The 21044-nt window shown below is 47.9% G+C and overlaps 1 protein-coding gene across 2 annotated transcripts in view; it reads left to right on the top strand.

Annotated features, from left to right (window-relative positions):
* Nucleotides 1-21044, top strand: part of JADE2 (jade family PHD finger 2) — a 137851-nt gene that overhangs the window by 54120 nt on the left and 62687 nt on the right. The window lies entirely within an intron of this gene.

The raw sequence follows: 21044 nt of genomic DNA, 5'->3' as shown, positions 1-21044 counted from the left end.
TGTCTGACTGGGAATTCAAAGAGTATATTGGGAATACAAATACCCTCATTTCTTGCTACTGCCATATAGTGCCAGTTTCTGACTGGGAATTCAAAGAATATATTGGGGTTACGTGCACCCACAATTTTTACTACTGGTATACAGTGCCATTGTCTGACTGGGAATTCAAAGAGTATATTGGGAATACAAATACCCTCATTTCTTGCTACTGCCATATAGTGCCAGTTTCTGACTGGGAATTCAAAGAATATATTGGGGTTACGTGCACCCACAATTTTTACTACTGGTATACAGTGCCATTGTCTGACTGGGAATTCAAAGAATATATTGGGGTTATAAATACCCTCATTTCTTGCTACTGCCATATAGTGCCAGTTTCTGACTGGTAATTCAAAGAATATATTGGGGTTACGTGCACCCACAATTTTTACTACTGGTATACAGTGCCATTGTCTGACTGGGAATTCAAAGAGTATATTGGGAATACAAATACCCTCATTTCTTGCTACTGCCATATAGTGCCAGTTTCTGACTGGGAATTCAAAGAATATATTGGGGTTACGTGCACCCACAATTTTTACTACTGGTATACAGTGCCATTGTCTGACTGGGAATTCAAAGAATATATTGGGGTTATAAATACCCTCATTTCTTGCTACTGCCATATAGTGCCAGTTTCTGACTGGGAATTCAAAGAATATATTGGGGTTACGTGCACCCACAATTTTTACTACTGGTATACAGTGCCATTGTCTGACTGGGAATTCAAAGAGTATATTGGGAATACAAATACCCTCATTTCTTGCTACTGCCATATAGTGCCAGTTTCTGACTGGGAATTCAAAGAATATATTGGGCTTACGTGCACCCACAATTTTTACTACTGGTATACAGTGCCATTGTCTGACTGGGAATTCAAAGAATATATTGGGGTTATAAATACCCTCATTTCTTGCTACTGCCATATAGTGCCAGTTTCTGACTGGTAATTCAAAGAATATATTGGGGTTACGTGCACCCACAATTTTTACTACTGGTATACAGTGCCATTGTCTGACTGGGAATTCAAAGAGTATATTGGGAATACAAATACCCTCATTTCTTGCTACTGCCATATAGTGCCAGTTTCTGACTGGGAATTCAAAGAATATATTGGGGTTACGTGCACCCACAATTTTTACTACTGGTATACAGTGCCATTGTCTGACTGGGAATTCAAAGAGTATATTGGGAATACAAATACCCTCATTTCTTGCTACTGCCATATAGTGCCAGTTTCTGACTGGGAATTCAAAGAATATATTGGGGTTACGTGCACCCACAATTTTTACTACTGGTATACAGTGCCAATTTCTAACTAGGAATTCAAAATGCGCAAGGCTCCCGGAAAGGGACGTGGACGAGGCCGTGGGCGAGGTCGGGGGAATGGTTCTGGGGAGCAAGGTAGCAGTGAAGCCACAGGGCGTCCCGTGCCTACTCCTGTGGGGCAGCAAGCATTGCGCCACTCCACAGTGCCAGGGTTGCTTGCCACATTAACTAAACTGCAGGGTACAAACCTTAGTAGGCCCGAGAACCAGGAACAGGTCTTGCAATGGCTGTCAGAGAACGCTTACAGCACATTGTCCAGCAGCCAGTCAGACTCTGCCTCCTCTCCTCCTATTACCCAACAGTCTTGTCTTCCTTCCTCCCAAAATTCCGAAGCTTTACAGAACAATAGCCCAAACTGTCCCTGCTCCCCAGAGCTGTTCTCCGCTCCTTTCATTGTCCCTCAACCTGCCTCTCCACGTCACGATTCCACGAACCTAACAGAGGAGCATCTGTATCCAGATGCTCAAACACTAGAGTCTCCTCCATCTCCGTTCGATTTGGTGGTGGATGACCAGCAACCCACCCTCATCGACGATGATGTGACGCAGTTGCCGTCAGGGCATCCAGTTGACCGGCGCATTGTGCGGGAGGAGGAGATGAGACAGGAGTTGGAAGAGGAAGTGGTGGATGATGAGGACACTGACCCGACCTGGACAGGGGGGATGTCAAGCGGGGAAAGTAGTGTGGATGTTGAGGCAGGTGCAGCACCAAAAAGGGTAGCTAGAGGCAGAGGCAGAGGTCAGCAGCTTAGGCGAAGCCAGGCCACACCCGGAATCTCCCAAGATGTTCCAGTTCGTACCCAGCCCCGAAAAACTCCCACCTCGAGGGCACGTTTCTCGAAGGTGTGGAGTTTTTTCAAGGAATGCGCCGAGGACAGATATAGTGTTGTCTGCACAATTTGCCTCTCGAAATTGATTAGGGGCTCTGAGAAGAGCAACCTGTCCACCACTTCAATGCGCCGTCATTTGGAATCCAAGCACTGGAATCAGTGGCAGGCAGCAACGGCAGGACAAAGGCCGACTGCCGTTCACGCCACTGCCACTGCCTCTGCCTCTGCCACTGCCACTGCTGACTGTGCTGGCGATGCACTCCAGAGGACGAGCCAGGACACCACTTCATCTGCCTCCGCCACTTTGTTGACTTCTACCTCATCCTCCCCTGGTCCTGTCTTATCTCCTTCTCCTGCACCATCAAAGGCACCATCAGGCGTTTCTTTACAACAACCCACCATCTCTCAGACATTGGAGCGGCGGCAGAAATACACTGCTAACCACCCACACGCGCAAGCCTTGAACGCCAACATCGCTAAACTGCTGGCCCAGGAGATGTTGGCGTTCCGGCTTGTTGAAACTCCCGCCTTCCTGGACCTGATGGCAACTGCGGCACCTCGCTATGCCGTCCCTAGCCGTCACTACTTCTCCCGGTGTGCCGTCCCCGCCTTGCACCAGCACGTGTCACTCAACATCAGGCGGGCCCTTAGTTCCGCGCTTTGCACAAAGGTCCACTTGACCACCGACGCGTGGACAAGTGCATGCGGACAGGGACGCTACATTTCACTGACGGCACACTGGGTGAATGTAGTTGAGGCTGGGACTGCTTCCCAAACTGGCCCGGTGTACCTCGTCTCCCCGCCTAACATTCCTGGCAGGGACACGAGAAGAACACCCCCCGCCTCCTCCTCCGCCACCGCCTCCTCCTCCGCCACCGCCTCCTCCTCCGCTGTTAGATTGACCCCAGCTACGAGTTGGAAACGTTGCAGCACTGGCGTTGGTAGACGTCAGCAGGCTGTGCTGAAGCTGATCAGCTTGGGGGACAGACAGCACACTGCCTCCGAGGTGAGGGATGCCCTCCTCGATGAGACGGCAATATGGTTTGAGCCGCTGCACCTGGGCCCAGGCATGGTCGTTTGTGATAACGGCCGGAACCTGGTAGCAGCTCTGGAGCTTGCCGGACTCCAACATGTTCCATGCCTGGCCCACGTCTTCAACCTAGTGGTGCAACGTTTCCTAAAGAGCTACCCCAATGTTCCAGAGCTACTGGTGAAAGTGCGGCGCATGTGCGCCCACTTTCGCAAGTCGACAGTAGCCGCTGCTAGCTTAAAATCTCTCCAGCAACGCCTGCATGTGCCACAACACCGGCTTTTGTGCGACGTCCCCACACGCTGGAACTCAACGTTTCAGATGTTGAATAGAGTGGTTGAGCAGCAGAGACCTTTGATGGAATACCAGCTACAAAACCCTAGGGTGCCACAAAGTCAGCTGCCTCAGTTTCACATCCATGAGTGGCCATGGATGAGAGACCTTTGTGACATCCTACAGGTCTTTGAGGAGTCCACAAGGAGGGTGAGCTCTGAGGATGCGATGGTGAGCCTTACAATCCCGCTCTTGTGTGTTCTGAGAGAATCCCTGATTGACATCAGGGATAACTCAGATCACACAGAGGAGTTAGGGATAGCATCCGATCCGTCACAGCTGGAGAGTAGGTCCACACATCTGTCCGCTTCACTGCGTTTAATGGAGGAGGAGGAGGAGGAGGAGGAGGAAGAAGAGTTGTCCGATGATGTAATGGTGATACAGGAGGCTTCCGGGCAACTTCGAATCGTCCCATTGTTGCAGCGCGGATGGGTAGACATGGAGGATGAGGAGGAAATGGAGATTGAACTTTCCGGTGGGGCCAGAGGAGTCATGCCAACTAACACTGTGGCAGACATGGCTGAGTTCATGTTGGGGTGCTTTACAACCGACAAGCGTATTGTCAAAATCATGGAGGACAACCAGTACTGGATCTTTGCTATCCTTGACCCCCGGTATAAAAACAACATCTCGTCTTTTATTCCGGTAGAGGGGAGGGCCAATCGCATCAATGCTTGCCACAGGCAATTGGTGCAGAATATGATGGAGATGTTTCCAGCATGTGACGTTGGCGGCAGGGAGGGCAGTTCCTCCAGTAGGCAACCAAGTTCTCACCGGTCCACACAAACGAGGGGCACACTGTCTAAGGTCTGGGACACCTTGATGGCACCCCCTCGCCAAAGTGCCGCCACGGAGGGTCCTAGTGTCACCAGGCGTGAGAAGTATAGGCGCATGTTGCGGGAATACCTTTCCGACCACAGCCCTGTCCTCTCCGACCCCTCTGCGCCCTACACGTATTGGGTGTCGAAGTTGGACCTGTGGCTTGAACTTGCCCTATATGCCTTGGAGGTGCTGTCCTGTCCTGCCGCCAGCGTCCTATCTGAGAGGGTGTTCAGTGCAGCCGGTGGCATCATCACTGACAAGCGCACCCGTCTGTCAGCTGAGAGTGCCGACCGGCTCACTTTGATAAAAATGAACCACCACTGGGTAGAGCCGTCATTTTTGTGCCCACCTGTGTAAAGCACCCCAACATGAAACTCCATGTCTGTACTCAACCTCTCCAATTCCTCCGCATCCTCATACTCATCCACCATAAGCGTTGCACAATTCTGCTAATACTAGGCTCCCTCCACCCTGATTTCCCCCAACTCTGCTGGTTAGAGGCTCCCTCCACCCTGATTTCCACCAACTCTGCTGGTTAGAGGCTCCCTCCACCATGAATTTGCCCAAACTGGGCTGTTTAGAGGCTCCCTCCACCATGAATTGGTCCAAACTGGGGTGGTTAGAGGCTCCCTCCACCATGAATTGGTCCAAACTGGGGTGGTTAGAGGCTCCCTCCACCATTAATTGGTCCAAACTGGGCTGGTTAGAGGCTCCCTCCACAATTAATTGGTCCAAACTGGGCTAATTAGAGGCTCCCTCCACCATGAATTGGTCCAAACTGGGTTTTTTAGAGGCTCCCTCCACCATTAATTGGTCCAAACTGGGCTGGTTAGAGGCTCCCTCCACAATTAATTGGTCCAAACTGGGCTAATTAGAGGCTCCCTCCACCATGAATTGGTCCAAACTGGGTTTTTTAGAGGCTCCCTCCACCATGAATTTGCCCAAACTGGGCTGTTTAGAGGCTCCCTCCACCATGAATTGGTCCAAACTGGGCTGGTTAGAGGCTCCCTCCACCATGAATTTCCCAAAACTTGGCTGTTTAGAGGCTCCCTCCACCATGAATTTGCCCAAACTGGGCTGTTTAGAGGCTCCCTCCACCATTAATTGGTCCAAACTGGGCTGGTTAGAGGCTCCCTCCACCATGAATTTGCCCAAACTGGGGTGGTTAGAGGCTCCCTCCACCATTAATTGGTCCAAACTGGGCTGGTTAGAGGCTCCCTCCACCATGAATTTCCCAAAACTTGGCTGTTTAGAGGCTCCCTCCACCATTAATTGGTCCAAACTGGGCTGGTTAGAGGCTCCCTCCACCATGAATTTGCCCAAACTGGGCTGTTTAGAGGCTCCCTCCACCATTAATTGGTCCAAACTGGGCTGGTTAGAGGCTCCCTCCACCATGAATTTGCCCAAACTGGGCTGTTTAGAGGCTCCCTCCACCATGAATTGGTCCAAACTGGGGTGGTTAGAGGCTCCCTCCACCATGAATTGGTCCAAACTGGGGTGGTTAGAGGCTCCCTCCACCATTAATTGGTCCAAACTGGGCTGGTTAGAGGCTCCCTCCACAATTAATTGGTCCAAACTGGGCTAATTAGAGGCTCCCTCCACCATGAATTGGTCCAAACTGGGTTTTTTAGAGGCTCCCTCCACCATTAATTGGTCCAAACTGGGCTGGTTAGAGGCTCCCTCCACAATTAATTGGTCCAAACTGGGCTAATTAGAGGCTCCCTCCACCATGAATTGGTCCAAACTGGGTTTTTTAGAGGCTCCCTCCACCATGAATTTGCCCAAACTGGGCTGTTTAGAGGCTCCCTCCACCATGAATTGGTCCAAACTGGGCTGGTTAGAGGCTCCCTCCACCATGAATTTCCCAAAACTTGGCTGTTTAGAGGCTCCCTCCACCATTAATTGGTCCAAACTGGGCTGGTTAGAGGCTCCCTCCACCATTAATTGGTCCAAACTGGGCTGGTTAGAGGCTCCCTCCACCATTAATTGGTCCAAACTGGGCTGGTTAGAGGCTCCCTCCACCATGAATTTCCCAAAACTTGGCTGTTTAGAGGCTCCCTCCACCATTAATTGGTCCAAACTGGGCTGGTTAGAGGCTCCCTCCACCATGAATTTGCCCAAACTGGGCTGTTTAGAGGCTCCCTCCACCATGAATTTGCCCAAACTGGGCTGTTTAGAGGCTCCCTCCACCATGAATTGGTCCAAACTGGGCTGGTTAGAGGCTCCCTCCACCATGAATTTCCCAAAACTTGGCTGTTTAGAGGCTCCCTCCACCATTAATTGGTCCAAACTGGGCTGGTTAGAGGCTCCCTCCACCATGAATTTGCCCAAACTGGGGTGGTTAGAGGCTCCCTCCACCATTAATTGGTCCAAACTGGGCTGGTTAGAGGCTCCCTCCACAATTAATTGGTCCAAACTGGGCTAATTAGAGGCTCCCTCCACCATGAATTGGTCCAAACTGGGTTTTTTAGAGGCTCCCTCCACCATGAATTTCCCAAAACTTGGCTGTTTAGAGGCTCCCTCCACCATGAATTGGTCCAAACTGGGCTGGTTAGAGGCTCCCTCCACCATGAATTTCCCAAAACTTGGCTGTTTAGAGGCTCCCTCCACCATTAATTGGTCCAAACTGGGCTGGTTAGAGGCTCCCTCCACCATGAATTTGCCCAAACTGGGCTGTTTAGAGGCTCCCTCCACCATGAATTGGTCCAAACTGGGCTGGTTAGAGGCTCCCTCCCCCATGAATTTCCCAAAACTTGGCTGTTTAGAGGCTCCCTCCACCATTAATTGGTCCAAACTGGGCTGGTTAGAGGCTCCCTCCACCATGAATTGGTCCAAACTGGGGTGGTTAGAGGCTCCCTCCACCATTAATTGGTCCAAACTGGGCTGGTTAGAGGCTCCCTCCACAATTAATTGGTCCAAACTGGGCTAATTAGAGGCTCCCTCCACCATGAATTGGTCCAAACTGGGTTTTTTAGAGGCTCCCTCCACCATGAATTTGCCCAAACTGGGCTGTTTAGAGGCTCCCTCCACCATGAATTGGTCCAAACTGGGCTGGTTAGAGGCTCCCTCCACCATGAATTTCCCAAAACTTGGCTGTTTAGAGGCTCCCTCCACCATTAATTGGTCCAAACTGGGCTGGTTAGAGGCTCCCTCCACCATTAATTGGTCCAAACTGGGCTGGTTAGAGGCTCCCTCCACCATGAATTTGCCCAAACTGGGCTGGTTAGAGGCTCCCTCCACCATGAATTTCCCAAAACTTGGCTGTTTAGAGGCTCCCTCCACCATTAATTGGTCCAAACTGGGCTGGTTAGAGGCTCCCTCCACCATGAATTTGCCCAAACTGGGGTGGTTAGAGGCTCCCTCCACCATTAATTGGTCCAAACTGGGCTGGTTAGAGGCTCCCTCCACAATTAATTGGTCCAAACTGGGCTAATTAGAGGCTCCCTCCACCATGAATTGGTCCAAACTGGGTTTTTTAGAGGCTCCCTCCACCATGAATTTGCCCAAACTGGGCTGTTTAGAGGCTCCCTCCACCATGAATTGGTCCAAACTGGGCTGGTTAGAGGCTCCCTCCACCATGAATTTCCCAAAACTTGGCTGTTTAGAGGCTCCCTCCACCATTAATTGGTCCAAACTGGGCTGGTTAGAGGCTCCCTCCACCATTAATTGGTCCAAACTGGGCTGGTTAGAGGCTCCCTCCACCATTAATTGGTCCAAACTGGGCTGGTTAGAGGCTCCCTCCACCATTAATTGGTCCAAACTGGGCTGTTTAGAGGCTCCCTCCACCAATAATTGGTCCAAACTGGGCTGGTTAGAGGCTCCCTCCACCATGAATTTGCCCAAACTGGGCTGTTTAGAGGCTCCCTCCACCATGAATTGGTCCAAACTGGGCTGGTTAGAGGCTCCCTCCACCATGAATTTCCCAAAACTTGGCTGTTTAGAGGCTCCCTCCACCATTAATTGGTCCAAACTGGGCTGGTTAGAGGCTCCCTCCACCATGAATTGGTCCAAACTGGGGTTTTTAGAGGCTCCCTCCACCATGAATTGGTCCAAACTGGGGTTTTTAGAGTCTCCCTCCACCATGAATTGGTCCAAACTGGGGTTTTTAGAGTCTCCCTCCACCATGAATTGGTCCAAACTGGGCTGGTTAGAGGCTCCCTCCACCATGAATTTGCCCAAACTGGGCTGGTTAGAGGCTCCCTCCACCATGAATTTCCCAAAACTTGGCTGTTTAGAGGCTCCCTCCACCATTAATTGGTCCAAACTGGGCTGGTTAGAGGCTCCCTCCACCATGAATTGGTCCAAACTGGGGTTTTTAGAGGCTCCCTCCACCATGAATTGGTCCAAACTGGGGTTTTTAGAGTCTCCCTCCACCATGAATTGGTCCAAACTGGGGTTTTTAGAGTCTCCCTCCACCATGAATTGGTCCAAACTGGGGTTTTTAGAGGCTCCCTCCACCATGAATTTGCCCAAACTCTGCTGGTTAGAGGCTCAATCCACCCTGATTTTCAAAACAAATGTTGGTGCCAACCTCAACTTACTACAAGGGCCAAATTCACTGCTGGTGACAAGCTCTCCTCACTGCAAGTGCCAAATACACATGTTTCAAGGTGTTTTCCTACTGTCAGAGAGGTGGTATTGAGTGTGTAAAGTGTGTAGTTGTTAGGCTGTGATGTTGGGGTAATAGAGGGTCTTTGGTGTGTTAGATGCCCCCAGACATGCTTCCCCTGCTGTCCCAGTGTCATTCCAGAGGTGTTGGCATCATTTCCTGGGGTGTCATAGTGGACTTGGTGACCCTCCAGACACGGATTTGGGTTTCCCCCTTAACGAGTATCTGTTCCCCATAGACTATAATGGGGTTCGAAACCCGTTCGAACACACGAACATTGAGCGGCTGTTCGAATCGAATTTCGAACCTCGAACATTTTAGTGTTCGCTCATCTCTAGAAACTAACCTTTAACTGTGTGGCATTTTCTTTTCTTTCTGTTGCATATTTGAATGATTTTACTATGTTTGTTGTAACATGCACATTTTTTTTCTGTAGAAGCTGTGACTCATTCTTTTTTTTTTTATTATTTAGAAAAAAAAAAATCTTTAAGAAAAAAACCCAAGAACTATGTGGTACCTTTCTGTGCCGTTGCAATTATTTCATTTTCCTGAACACCATTGCTGGGTATTTCAGTTGTCATTTGGCCTCCTAAACAGTTGCTCACATTGTTTGTTATAGCAATTAACATCACCCATGCAAAACCGTAAAATGCTGTGTTGCTAAGCAGCCAGGTTTTTATAGACAATGTGTACATTTCTGCAGAACACAAGAAACCGTAAACAGTCATAGTAAAATAAAAAAAAAAAATGACTTCCCTTTTTCCCCCTAAATTTACTCCATTCTATCAAACCTCTTGTTCATCATTGTCCAATTTAACATTTGTTCTACTTTCATAAATAATTCAGGGGAGTTTGAGTAGAATAATTGAGTTTTTTTTCACTCAGTCTTAAACAATTCACTTGTGAAATGCATTTCGATTAGTGCTTGAGTGGCTTAGTTGATGCAGGATTTCCCATTTACTGATAGGTATCTCTTCAGGCACTCTTCACTGAAAATTTAAAGTCTTAAATTTGTTACATCAAGGTCTGCTTTGTTTAGAGGATTTACAAGTCAGACTGATTTTCTTCGATCCTCTATGCATTGCATCCAATACACATGATATACCGTATATAAGTATATCGAGTATAAGTCGACCCGAATCTAAGCCGACACCTATTTTTACCACAAAAATCGGGGAAAACTTATTGACTCGAGTATAAGCCGAGGAGGGAAAATGCATGACATTCTGTTTGTGCTCATTACCGTATAGGCTTCAGGCCTATACGGTAATATCCCAGATGTCACGTGGTCTGGAATATTACCTTATAGGCTTTGGGCCTATATTACCTTATAGGCTTTGGGCCTATATGGTACTGCTAGCACAGGCTTTGGGCCTATATGGTAATATCCCAGACCACGAGATGTCTGGGATATTACCATATAGGCCTGAAGCCGGCTAGGATTAACATCGGATCCCGGAGAGGTGAGTAAAACTGTTTATTATTTTCTCTCACCTACCCTGGGGCTCCAATTATTATGCTCGGGGGTCTGAAAAGACCCCCGAGTATAATAATAGCGGCAGTGGGATCGCGTCCGGGGCTCGGGCCTACTCACTGCCGGCCTCTGCGGCCTATAGTATAAGGTGAAGCGGGGGCGGCAGTGAGCAGGTCCGGGGAGGTTGGTAAATATTATATAACAAACAAATATTGAGTTCTCATACTTACCGACCTCGCGCTGCTGCTCCTGCCGCTGCTCGTCTTCTGCCGCCACTGCTCATCTTCTCCCGCAACTGCTCACCTTCTCCCGTGGCTGCTCCTGCGTCTCAGCATAGGGGGTGTGAGGACGCCGCCTGTGCTGAGACGCAGTAAGACATAATCGACACGCCGGATGCGCGCCTGAGCTAATGTGGCCACGTCACCCAGCGTGTGATGTAGCCGAGGGAGGGGGCTGGGAATAGATCGGAGGCCCGCTGCAGCCGAGTCAATACGGTCAAGTCAATTACCGTAGTGACTCGAGTGGTAATTGAACTGGTCCACAGTGAAAGACATCTGTGGGAGGCCGCTGGAGCAGGGCCGCAGGGCTGGAGCAGGGCCGCCTTAAGATGTTTCCAAGGCAGAGACGATTCTCTGGAAACATCTTGGGGCGGTCCTGGAGACAGCGCTGCCTCACCACTCACCTATCGGAAGAAGCAGTGCTCCAGCGGCCTCCCACAGATGTCTATCGCTGCAGACCAGTCATGTGACATTTTCAATTACCGCATTGACGCGAGTATAAGCCGAGGCGCACTTTTACAGCACAAAAACTGTGCTGAAAAACTCGGCTTATACTCGAGTATATAGGTAGATAAATTTAATGTTGGTAAATGGTTTGAATTGGCATCTCGGTAATCAATAGTAAAAAGAAAAATTTATGTGTATTTATGAAAATTATGAAAAAATATATGAAAAAATTTGAAAGGAAAGAAATACTACTACTACTACTAAGGGGGCGTTCACACTACCGTCTGTGTCCGACAGGTAGTGTCCACTCCTAGTGTCCGTTCAAAATCTCGCACGGACATTAGGAGCAGACACTAGCTGTGTCCGTGACACTTGTCATTCATTTAAATGACGATCGGGTGCGTTCTTTTGCACTCCGTGCCCTTCCTTCACTGTCCGAATGTAAAGATGTCTGCTTGAAAAGTTGAACACTCAAATAACACATCTTAGATCTGAATGAATGAAATATTCTCATTGAATACTTTATTCTGTTCAAAGTTGAATGTGATGACAACAAAATCACAAAAATAATCAATCAAAATCAAATTTATTAACCAATGGAGGCCTGGATTTCGAGTCACCCCCGAAATTAAGTGGAAAAAACACACTACAGGCTGTTCCAACTTTGATGTGATGTCCTTAAAACATGTCAAAATGAGGCTCAGTAGGGTGTGTGGCCTCCACATGCCTGTATGACCTCCCTACAACGCCTGGGCATGCTCCTGATGAGGTTGCGAATGGTCTCCTGAAGGATCTCCTCCCAGACCTGGACTAAAGTATCTGCCAAATCCTGGACAGTCTGTGGTGCAACCTGACGTTGGTGAATAGAGCGAGACATGATGTCCCAGATGTGCTCAATCGGATTCAGGTCTGGGGGACGGGCGGGCCAGTCTATAGCTTCAATGCTTTCATCTTGTAGGAACTGCTGACACAATCCAGCCACATGAGGTCTGGCATTGTCCTGCATTAGGAGGAACCCAAAACCAACCACACCAGCATATGGTCTCACAAGGGGTCTGAGGATCTCATCTCAGTACCTAATGGCAGTCAGACTAACTCTGGCGAGCACATGGAGGGCTGTGCAGCCCTCCAAAGAAATACCACCCTACACCATTACTGGCCCACTGCCAAACCGGTCATGATGATATTGCAGGCAGCTGATCGCTCTCCTCAGCGTCTCCAGACTCTGTCATGTCTGTCACATGTGCTTAGTGTAAACCTGCTTTCATCTGTGAAGAGCACAGGGTGCCAGGGGCGAAGTTGCCAATCCTGGTGTTCTCTGGCAGATACCAAGCATTTTGCACGGTGTTAGTCTGTGAGCACAACCCCTATCTGTGGACGTTGGGTCCTTACGGAGTTGGTTTCTAACCGTTTGTACAGACACATGCACATTTGTGTCCTGCTGGAGGTAATTTTACAGGGCTCTGGAGTGCTCCTCCTGTTCCTCCTTACACAAAGGCAGAGATAGCGGTCCTGCTGCTGGGTTGTTTCCCTCCTACGGCCCCCTCCACTTCTCCTGGTGTACTGGCCTGTCTCCTGGTAGTGCTTCCAGCCTCTGGACAGACACAGCAAACCTTCTTGCCACAGCTGGCATTAATGTGCCATCCTGGATGAGCTGCACTACCTGAGCCACTTGTGTGGGTTGTAGAAAGTCCATCTCATGCTGCCATGAGTGTGAAAGTACAACCTACATTCAAAAGTGACCAAAACATCAGCCAGAAAGCATTGGTACTGAGATGTGGTCCCCACCTGCAGAACCACTCCTTTATTGAGTGTGTCTCGAAAATTGGCACTAATTTCCATCTGTTGTCTATTCTATTTGCACAACAGCATGTGAAATTGATCATTCAGTGTTACTTGTAGTTAAATTATGTTGCTTAAGTGTTCCTTTTATTTTTCTTGAGCAGTGTTCATTTTTAAAACTATAGTAAAAAAAAACCCATACATGTACGTTTAAAAGTGTGACATATGACGATCTAAATCTGGATTCTGCATTAAGGGTTGTTTCTGTCATATCTCCCTAGATTAAAGAGGACCTTTCATCAGATTGGGCACAGGCAGTTCTATATACTGCTTGAAAGCTGACAGTGCACTGAATTCAGCGCACTGTCCGGTTTCCCGATTTGTGCCCCGGGTAAAGCGCTATCGGTCCTGGTACCGTAGCACTTTACAGTCAGAAGGGCGTTTCTGACACTTAGCCAGGGACGCCCTTCTGCCCAGCAGCTCCTATCACGCTGTACTGTGGAGTGGGTAGGAACGCCTCCTCCCCTCCTGATAATACTCGTCTATGGACGAGCTGTGTGAGCAGAGGGAGGGGGCGTTCCTCCCCACTCACACTCTACAGCGTGATAGGCGCTGCTGGGCAGAAGGGCGTCCCTGACTGACTGTCAGAAACGCCCTTCTGACTGTAAAGCGCTACGGTACTGGAACCGATAGCGCTTTACCCAGGGCACAGATCGGGAAAGCCGACAATGCGCTGAATTCAGGGCACTGTCGGCTTTTCAGCAGTATATAGAACTGCCGGTGCCCCGGACCATGAAAGGTCCTCTTTAAGAAATTTATACTTTAAAATATCCTCTCCCTTTATCAGTATTAGAGATGAGCAAACAGTGTTCTATCGAACACATGTTCGATCGGATATCAGGGTGTTTGCCATGTTCGAATCGAATCGAACACCACGTGGTAAAGTGCGCCAAAATTCGATTCCCCTCCCACCTTCCCTGGCGCCTTTTTTGCACCAATAACAGCGCAGGGGAGGTGGGACAGGAACTACGACACTGGGGGCATTGAAAAAAATTGGAAAAAGTCATTGGCTGCCGAAATCAGGTGACCTCCATTTTAGACGAATAGTGGATTTCAAATCCGGGTCATATGAGAATGTGAACTTTGTGACTATGAGACAGGGATAGCTGTACAGGCAGGGATAGCTAGGGATAACCTTTATTTAGGGGGGAATGTTATTAAAAATAACTTTTTGGGGCTCTATCGGGTGTGTAATTGTGATTTAATGTGTGTGCTAAGCACACACATTCAGCTCTACTTCATCGGGCTAATAGAATGCATTGGCCAGCGCTGATTGGCCAGAGTACGGAACTCGACCAATCAGCGCTGGCTCTGCTGGAGGAGGCGGAGTCTAAGATCGCTCCACACCAGTCTCCATTCAGGTCCGACCTTAGACTCCGCCTCCTCCGGCAGAGCCAGCGCTGATTGGCCGAAGGCTGGCCAATGCATTCCTATGCGAATGCAGAGACTTAGCAGTGCTGAGTCAGTTTTGCTCAACTACACATCTGATGCACACTCGGCACTGCTACATCAGATGTAGCAATCTGATGTAGCAGAGCCGAGGGTGCACTAGAACCCCTGTGCAAACTCAGTTCACGCTAATAGAATGCATTGGCCAGCGCTGATTGGCCAATGCATTCTATTAGCCCGATGAAGTAGAGCTGAATGTGTGTGCTAAGCACACACATTCAGCACTGCTTCATCACGCCAATACAATGCATTAGCCAGTGCTGATTGGCCAGAGTACGGAATTCGGCCAATCAGCGCTGGCTCTGCTGGAGGAGGCGGAGTCTAAGGTCGGACCTGAATGGAGACTGGTGTGGAGCGATCTTAGACTCCGCCTCCTCCAGCAGAGCCAGCGCTGATTGGTCGAGTTCCGTACTCTGGCCAATCAGCGCTGGCCAATGCATTCTATTAGCCCGATGAAGTAGAGCTGAATGTGTGTGCTTAGCACACACATTCAGCTCTACTTCATCAGGCTAATAGAATACATTGGCCAATCAGCGCTGGCCAATGCATTCTATTAGCTTGATGAAGCAGAGTGTGCACAAGGGTTCAAGCGCACCCTCGGCTCTGATGTAGCAGAGCTGAGGGTGCACAAGGGTTCAAGTGCACCCTCGGCTCTCCTACATCAGAGCCGAGGGTGCGCTTGAACCCTTGTGCAGCCTCGGCTCTGCTACATCAGAGCCGAGGGTGCGCTTGAACCCTTGTGCACACTCTGCTTCATCAAGCTAATAGAATGCATTGGCCAGCACTGATTGGCCAGAGTACGGAATTCGGCCAATCAGCGCTGGCCAATGCATTCTATTAGCCCGATGAAGTAGAGCTGAATGTGTGTGCTAAGCACACACATTCAGCACTGCTTCATCACGCCAATACAATGCATTAGCCAGTGCTGATTGGCCAGAGTACGGAATTCGGCCAATCAGCGCTGGCTCTGCTGGAGGAGGCGGAGTCTAAGATCGCTCCACACCAGTCTCCATTCAGGTCCGACCTTAGACTCCGCCTCCTCCAGCAGAGCCAGCGCTGATTGGCCGAATTCCGTACTCTGGCCAATCAGCACTGGCTAATGCATTGTATTGGCGTGATGAAGCAGTGCTGAATGAGTGTGCTTAGCACACACATTCAGCTCTACTTCATCGGGCTAATAGAATGCATTGGCCAATCAGCGCTGGCCAATGCATTCTATTAGCGTGAACTGAGTTTGCACAGGGGTTCTAGTGCACCCTCGGCTCTGCTACATCAGATTGCTACATCTGATGTAGCAGTGCCGAGTGTGCATCAGATGTGTAGTTGAGCAAAACTGACTCAGCACTGCTAAGTCTGCATTCGCATAGGAATGCATTGGCCAGCCTTCGGCCAATCAGCGCTGGCTCTGCCGGAGGAGGCGGAGTCTAAGGTCGGACCTGAATGGAGACTGGTGTGGAGCGATCTTAGACTCCGCCTCCTCCAGCAGAGCCAGCGCTGATTGGCCGAATTCCGTACTCTGGCCAATCAGCACTGGCTAATGCATTGTATTGGCGTGATGAAGCAGTGCTGAATGTGTGTGCTTAGCACACACATTCAGCTCTACTTCATCGGGCTAATAGAATGCATTGGCCAGCGCTGATTGGCCAGAGTACGGAATTCGGCCAATCAGCGCTGGCTCTGCTGGAGGAGGCGGAGTCTAAGATCGCTCCACACCAGTCTCCATTCAGGTCCGACCTTAGACTCCGCCTCCTCCAGCAGAGCCAGCGCTGATTGGCCGAATTCCGTACTCTGGCCAATCAGCACTGGCTAATGCATTGTATTGGCGTGATGAAGCAGTGCTGAATGTGTGTGCTTAGCACACACATTCAGCTCTACTTCATCGGGCTAATAGAATGCATTGGCCAATCAGCGCTGGCCAATGCATTCTATTAGCGTGAACTGAGTTTGCACAGGGGTTCTAGTGCACCCTCGGCTCTGCTACATCAGATTGCTACATCTGATGTAGCAGTGCCGAGTGTGCATCAGATGTGTAGTTGAGCAAAACTGACTCAGCACTGCTAAGTCTGCATTCGCATAGGAATGCATTGGCCAGCCTTCGGCCAATCAGCGCTGGCTCTGCCGGAGGAGGCGGAGTCTAAGGTCGGACCTGAATGGAGACTGGTGTGGAGCGATCTTAGACTCCGCCTCCTCCAGCAGAGCCAGCGCTGATTGGTCGAGTTCCGTACTCTGGCCAATCAGCACTGGCCAATGCATTTCTATGGGGAAAAGTTAGCTTGCGAAAATCGCAAACTGACAGGGATTTCCATGAAATAAAGTGACTTTTATGCCCCCAGACATGCTTCCCCTGCTGTCCCAGTGTCATTCCAGGGTGTTGGTATCATTTCCTGGGGTGTCATAGTGGACTTGGTGACCCTCCAGACACGAATTTGGGTTTCCCCCTTAACGAGTTTATGTTCCCCATAGACTATAATGGGGTTCGAAACCCATTCGAACACTCGAACAGTGAGCGGCTGTTCGAATCGAATTTCGAACCTCGAACATTTTAGTGTTCGCTCATCTCTAATCAGTATGTTTGATTTTTTTGTTTACTCTAGTTTTAAAAATGGGCAAAATAAATAACAAAACTAAATATTTTAAGTATACCCCTAGATGTATAATATAATACTTCATATTTCGCGGGGATCCTTGCATATACCCCTTTTCGTGCATTAAATCTTTTCTATAGCTAGCACAATACTCAAAAGGTTCTGCCCTGGAACAATTTTCCCCTTCTTTTCTGCCAAGAGAAGAATTTTTATTACTTTTTCTTGGTGGTTCATGTAGGTACCCTTGTGGCTTCCTGTAAATAATAGGAAAGAATTAACAAAAAAGGGGATTGTATGGCAGAAGTCTGTGGCTCCAAATTGTTTAAGGTAAATCCTGGGGAGAGACAGTTTTCAGTTATACCTAAGGAAATACTGGTGTGTTCCGTATAGATAAAATAGAGACAGAAAGCTCGCTACGTGGGGGCTTAGCATAAAAGTCATTCTTGTATGTCCCTCTGTACATAAATATGCATCCTTCAGAAATAGTTTTTAAATTTACCTGAGGAAGAAGCCAAGAGCTTCGAAAACTTGTAATCTGTCATCATTATTAGTTACCCATGAAAAAAGATATCAACTGCTGAAGACTGTCAAGTGTTTTGTTTTTTTATATTACATTTTACAGGCAGCCATTTCAGTGAGCAGAGGGTGCAGGTTAAGGGAGCATGTTGAGCCTTTTTGATTACTAACCTTGCTGAAGACTAAGTATTTCTTTATCTGGAAAACCATATCGGGCATTATAGTAGTCCAGGCGTGAGGTTATGGAGGCATGGACCAGCATGAGAGGTCTTCTGTTGGAATAAGGTGTTTGATTTTTGCAAAGTTCATCAGGAGAAAGTACGAAGATTTGATAATGGAGACAGTTTCCCATCAGTAACTAAGTTTTGCACATAGTTCTTTGAAGTGTTGCATTTCCTTGGAATAGAGGTGGTGGATATACAAGTTATTTTGCCTTTACGTGCTGTACACCAACCATGAGAACTTCAGTTTTGTCCCGATTCAGCTTGCCTGCTAGCATTTGTCCATTCTTGTACTTCAGCAAGGAATTTATTTATGGCTGGAGGTGGGTCATTGACTCTGAACGTGAGGGATATGTATAGTTGAGTCTCTCCTGCATAGCAGTGATAAGCCAGGTCTTGACCCTGGATTAATTTGCCTAAAGGAATCTTGTAAACTGCAAAAAGCATTGGGGATCACACCAGTGGCGTAACTAGGAATGGTGGGGCTCCGTGGCTAACTTTTGACATGCGTCCCCTTCCCCCCCCGACTGACGCCGAAGACCTCGACCGACCCCCTCCTACGCATTCCTGCGCGTTCTATTATGCCCCATAGTGGCTCCCTCACACAGTATTATCCCCCATAGTGGCTCCTGCACACAGTATTATCCCCCGTAGTGGCCCCTGTACACAGTATTATCCCCCATAGTGGCCCCTGCACACAGTATTATCCCCCATAGTGGCCCCTGCACACAGTATTATCCCCCATAGTGGCCCCTGCACACAGTATTATCCCCCATAGTGTCCCCTGCACACAGTATTATCCCCCATAGTGTCCCCTGCACACAGTATTATCCCCCATAGTGTCCCCTGCACACAGTATTATCCCCCATAGTGTCCCTTGCACACAGTATTATCCCCCCATAGTGTCCCCTGCACACAGTATTATCCCCCCATAGTGTCCCCTGCACACAGTATTATCCCCCCATAGTGTCCCCTGCACACAGTATTATCCCCCCATAGTGTCCCCTGCACACAGTATTATCCCCCCATAGTGTCCCCTGCACACAGTATTATCCCCCATAGTTTCCCCTGCACACAGTATTATCCCCCCATAGTGTCCCCTGCACACAGTATTATGTCCCACTGTGGACACCCATAAACAATTATTATACTCTGGGGTCTTTTCAGACCCCAGAGTATAATAATTGGAGACCCGGTGGAATAAAAACATAAACTACTGTTACTTACCTGTCCCCCGGCTCCTTCGCTGTCTTCTCCACTGCCGTCCTCCTTCAATGATGTCGGACGTCACATGACCCGGGACGCAGGCCGGGTTCATGTGACGTCAGGAAGGAGGCCTGACAGGATTGTGGAGAGGTAAGTAACAGTGTTTTTTATGTTTCTTACCTCTCCCGGTCCGCCAATCATTATACTCGGGGGTTCGAAAAGAAGCATGTGGCCTGAATTTCCATTCGGCCGTGTTTCAGTACTAAATTTTAGGTTATAGCAATAAATAAGTTCACGTATGATTGCTGTTTTGTTGTTTATATATTTTGCATTGCAAAGTCCAACTCTGATATAGTCTTATGGAGTCGGTTTTTAGCCTTAGCCATTATTATGTTCCACTCATTAATGCTAAAATTTTGTAATTCTTGAATATTTATTTTCTTTCCATTGCTGACTAGTTTGAAAGCAGACAAAAATGCTTTTCTTTTAACACCCCCTATGCAGCCTTTTCTAGTCTTTTTAAGAATCCCTAAGGATTTGTTTTAAAAAAATTATTTAATGTACTTTATCTTGGTGTAGATTACCGTATTTTTCGGACTATAAGACGCACCTAGGTTTTAGAGGAGGAAAATAGGGAAAAAAAATTTTTAAGCAAAAAATGGTAAAATATTTAATATATGGGAGTTGTAGTTTTGCAACAGCTGCAAGGCCACATTGACAGGTGACCCTGCAGCTGTACGGGGACGCATAGAGTGTTCTTTTTTTACGGGGCCAGAAGTACTTTTTAGTTATACCATTTTGGGGAATATCTATTGCTTAGATCACCTTGTATTGAAAAAAACGCGGTGGTTTATGATATATGATTTTCTACTTTTATATATATATTCTAGGGACAGGAGGTGATTTAGAACTTTTATTTATTTTATATTTTTATTATATATTTTTAAAGCTTTTTTTTTTTTTTTTTTTACTATTTTATTCCCCCCAGGGGGCTTGAACCTGCGGTCACTTGATTGCAAGTCCCATAGACGGCAATACAACTGTATTGCCGTCTATGGGACATTCTGTCTATTAGTATTACGGCTGGTCATAGAGACCAGCCGCAATACTAATATAGCAGTGACAGGCCTGGGAGCCTGGGATAGACGCCGGGGCCTGAGACATCGCTGCGCTCCTCTGCCCTGCATGAAGCCCCTGGAGGATGCACAAAGAGTATGAAATCTTATGTATTTTGTCATTGTTCAGGTTTATAGGATGAACGGCAGCACTTAGGTGTATTGGGAGTTAGGAATCATGGGATGGGATCAAAAGGAATGAGAAAAGTTCTTGGAGGGTAAAATAGGTGTGATCAGTCTTTAGGACCAACTTGTGAATAGCCAATGCAAATTGGGTTGTCTTAGTAGCAACTTGAATATAAGTAAAAATACTTGGGAAAAATATATTCTTGTTATAATGTTGGTATTCTTATAGCTATTTGAATTAAGATAATCTCACAACTTTAGATTTCTGGGTTGGGGATCATAAGATACATGAACACACAAATGCCTCCAAGCCATAGGAAAAAGGAACTTCAACCATAAAATATCACATGAAGTCCAGATGAGACATGACACTAGCAGGACTTTCTTACATGTTTCAGGTTTACATTGAACTTAGTTATAGAATATCAGTTTTGAACTACCACCTGCAATAAGTAGGAACGACTGGCAAATCAATGCATTTTTCAGCCAGTACATTCAGCACCTCTCAGTGAAGCAGTTACATAGTCAATTACATTCCACAAAGAGCGATAACTACAAAATTAAATTTGTAAAAATTGGTAGGCACAATCCTTTGGTTTGGTCATAATCTATACAGTTCAGCATGAGGGTTACTTCAGTGCTGAGTTTAGTCCAATGTGTATCATGGAGCTGTTTTGAAGTAATGAAGGCGTGGAGGTCATAGTTGTGCTATTGGATTCCTCTTCATTTCTTTGCTTGAATGTGTAGGTAGTTAGAAATGTTTGCTGTTCTATAGAGAGTTGTGGAGTAGGGAA

Source organism: Leptodactylus fuscus, chromosome 5 (assembly GCF_031893055.1).
Source record: "Leptodactylus fuscus isolate aLepFus1 chromosome 5, aLepFus1.hap2, whole genome shotgun sequence".
Classification (NCBI taxonomy): domain Eukaryota; kingdom Metazoa; phylum Chordata; class Amphibia; order Anura; family Leptodactylidae; genus Leptodactylus; species Leptodactylus fuscus.
The sequence above is the reverse complement of the archived record's forward strand: the minus strand, read 5'-3'. Positions and strand labels throughout refer to the sequence as shown.